The sequence below is a fragment of the Crinia signifera genome, chromosome 1 (assembly GCF_055691185.1).
Source record: "Crinia signifera chromosome 1, ASM5569118v1, whole genome shotgun sequence".
NCBI lineage: Eukaryota > Metazoa > Chordata > Amphibia > Anura > Myobatrachidae > Crinia > Crinia signifera.
The window spans coordinates 409,446,716-409,450,497 of NC_139217.1; the positions used below are offsets into that span (position 1 = coordinate 409,446,716).

Sequence of the window (3,782 nt, forward strand, 5' to 3'; positions counted from 1 at the left end):
AAGAAGGTACGAGCCGCCACTGCAAATATCTCACCCTCTAGAGAGAAATCTCACTCTCTATACAGATACTGTATCTCACTCTCTACCATAGGCATGCGCACGGGGGGTGCCAGGGGTGCACAGTAGCGATGGCCATTTAAAATCATCAATGGTTTGTGGCCGATGTTGAATACTTCTGCCATCGATGTGGGAGTACCAGATAGTTTCCCTACATCGATGGCAAAGGAGAAACGATATTTCCTTTTTTTTTTTTTCTCAAGGTGACGGTAGCACGGAGTATAGCTCTGCCCCCCAACACCCGGAAGTCCCGCCCCCCAGTTTATGATTGGCGCACGGGCCATTCAGTCAACTATAATGGATGACCATCGATAGCCAAAACTATCGATGGTTATCCATTAAATAGTTTGCCACTATCGATGGCTGGGTGCAGAATCGCCATCAATGGCAACCAATGATGGCTTCTGCACCGATGGCCATCCCTAGTGCACAGGCCCCTCCTAATGACCGGCACCCCCTGCAAGATTGCAGCACCTCCTAGTGGCCGCTGGTCTTAGAGGAAGTCCCCAGTCACCACAAGGCTGCACCCACTCATAGGGGGAGAGTTCAGCGATTTGCGGGTAGAAAGGGGGTGGGGCTTAATGCCACGAAATGCCCGCCCCCATCAGATACCTCAGCTGGATCAATTCAGGACAGTTAGTGTGCTCTCCACCTGCCCCTCTCCCTAACACTCTCCCCCTCTCTCTAACACTCTGCCCCCCTCTCTATGACACTCTGCTCTCTCTGACACTGATACCCCCTCTCTCTCTGACACTCCCCTCTCCATGCAATCTGCCCCCCCCCCCCTCCATGGCACTCTGCCCCCCTCTCTCCCTGACACTGCTCACTCTCTGACACTGCCCCCCCTCTGCATGGCACTCTGCCCCCTCCTTCTCCATGGCATTCTGCCCCTCCCCCCTCCACATGGCACTCTGCCCCCCTCTCTCCCTGACACTGCTCCCTCTCTCTCTTTGACTCTGCCCCCCTTCTCCATGGCACTCTGCCCCCCCCTCTCCATGGCACTCTGCCATCTCTCTCTGACAATGTGTCTCCATGGCACTCTGCCCTCTCTCTCTCTCTCTCTCTCTCTCTCTCTCTCTCTGAAACTGCCTCTCCATGGCACTCTGTCCCCCTCTCCATGGCACTCTGTCCCCATCCACTGTGTGTCCGGCACATGCGCAGAATCTAATGAAGGACACTGGAGATGCAACCGGCACCATTTACATTTACAAGGCTGGCCAACATCTGGCTGCACTGACTGCTGCCTGTCCATGTCCAGCCAGCCCCAGTATGCCCAGTCCACTGCCCTAGTAAGTCAATGGCAAGTGTGGTGCTACTGTGCTCCAGCCCTGTGTGTGTGCTGTTCCAGAGCCCTCCTGAGCCCTCCAAGCATGTAATCCACCATGGCATTGAGCATGAAAGCCCTGGCATCAAGCATATAACCCCTAGCAATTAACATGTAGGTAAGCAATACGTATGTGTAATAGCCCTTATGGTGTGTAGTATAATATGTAATGGGCATTAAGGCATGTGGCAAAATGTGTAATGGGCATCATGTATGTCAAATAATGTGTAATGGGCATCATAGTCTGAGGCATAACATGTAAGGGGCATCACGGTCTGAGGTGTAATGGGCATTACAGTGTGAGGCAAAACATGTAATGGGCATCACAGTGTGAAGCGCAACGTGTAATGAGCTTCACGATGTGAGGCGCAACATATAATGGGCATTATGGTGTGTGATGTAATGTGTAATGAGCATTACGGTACGCGGCATAATGTGTAATGGGCATCATGGTGTGAGGCGTAATGTGTAATGGGCATCACGGTTTGAGGTGTAATGTGTAATGGGCATCATGGTCTGAGGCGTAACGTGTAAGGGGCATCATGGTGTGAGGGGTAATGGGCATCACAGTGTGAGGCGCAACGTGTAATGGGCATCACAGTGTGAGGCGCAACGTGTAATGGGCATCACAGTGTGAGGCCCAACTTGTAATCGGCATTACGGTGTGTGACGTGATGTGTAATGTACATTACGATGTGTGACATAACATGTAATAGGCATTATGGCATGTGGTATACTATGTAATGGGTGTGTGATGTGTAATAGGCATAATGGTGTAAATTTTTGCTGTGCATTGTCAAGCCCTGGCATAATGTGTAATGTCCGTAATGCCATACGGTGTATGGCATTATGTGGAATGGGCATTACTGTGTGTGGCATGTGTGATGGGCATTATGGTGTGTGGCATTAGGTGTAATGGGCATTATGTTGGGTTGCATAATGTCGAATGGGCATTACTGTGTGTGCCATTATGTGTGATGGGCATTACTGTGTGGCATTATGTGGAGTGGGCATTAATGTGTGTGGCATTATGTGTGATGGGTATTATGGTGTGTGACTTTATGTGGAATGGGCATTACAGTGCGTGGGATTACAGTGTGGGGCATTATGTGTAATGGGCATTACAGTGTAGATTTTTGTGGTGTGCCTTGGGTGTGCAATGTCCCTGTATCTAGTATATGTGTGGGGGAATGATTCACTCTGAAGTGCATATACATAAATAAGTCACCTTCTATTTAGTTTGTATTGATGCCCAGTAGGCTGTGATGGACACGCCCCTCCAATGGTGCACCTCCTAAGAAAATGGGCTGCGCACGCCTATGATCTCTACACAGATATCTCACTCTCTATACAGATATCTCTCTCTCTACACAGAAATCTCACTCTGCACAGAAAAATATGGTGTAACACTTCCTTCCCCAAATGAGAAAAACAACAATTTCAGTTACTATTTTTCCCTGTGGCTTCTTATATAAATAGATATTGTCACCACTGTTCGCATTTCATCTCTGCACACATCCACCGTACATTCATGTGCTGTATGCGCCCACGTGTTTGTGTGCCCAAATTATGCGCATGTGGACAAAGGGAATCATGGGACCAGTGATTCTCACAGTCTCTATTTGTTGGACACTGACACAATTAATGCCTGACTAAAGCCCTGTAAACACGGTGCAATGTCTTTTCCATACCTCCCAACTGTCCTGCTTTCCACGGGAACATCCCATTGATCGCTTCTCGGCCTTTTGGCTAAGATCAAGTGTAGTATCTGTTCTTATCAGTTGGGTCTGGACCGCCCCCTGGCAGAGAATAGAGAAAGCAGTACCATAGCATCTTGTTACTGGGCCTGAGGGCAGCAAACAACCTCATGTCCTGGGCGAGTGCTAGGAATGGCTTTCTCGATGCCCTGCTAGGGAGGGAATACCATTCTTTACCTGGTAGGGAGGGGAGAAGCATCGGTGCTTTGAGATGGGGCTCTTGTGCAGGGGTCTTTGCCTCTGTGGGAGAGTCACTCGAAAAGCCCGGTCTAGTATCCACTCCCAGGAAGAAGGGAAAAGCTGGGACCGAGTAGATTGCTCTCTGGTCCGGGGGTAACATGTCGCCCTCGGCCAGAGAGACAGCGAAAAGCCCAGCCCAGTACTCAATCCCTGGGAGAGGTGAAACGTCGGGACTGAGTAGGTGGTTTCTTCTTCCTCAGGTGGTCTATTTGGGCCTCTGCGGGGGAGACTCACCGAAAAAGCCCGATGGAGTATCCATTCCCATGCCGGGGGTCGGAAAGGGCCCACTGGCTGAGCGGAGAAACACTTGGTCGGACGCTGACTGGCTGGCTGCTTGGAGTCCGAGGCTGCACTGTGCCCCCGGGGAAACTCGGGGGTGCCGAACATGCACGGGTGATCCCAAA

The 3,782-nt window shown here is 50.6% G+C and overlaps 1 pseudogene; it reads left to right on the plus strand.

The window, feature by feature from the left end:
- Nucleotides 1-3,110: 3,110 nt before the first annotated feature.
- Nucleotides 3,111-3,250, plus strand: LOC146045245 (U2 spliceosomal RNA; annotated as a pseudogene).
- The last annotated feature ends 532 nt before the right edge of the window (nucleotides 3,251-3,782 follow it).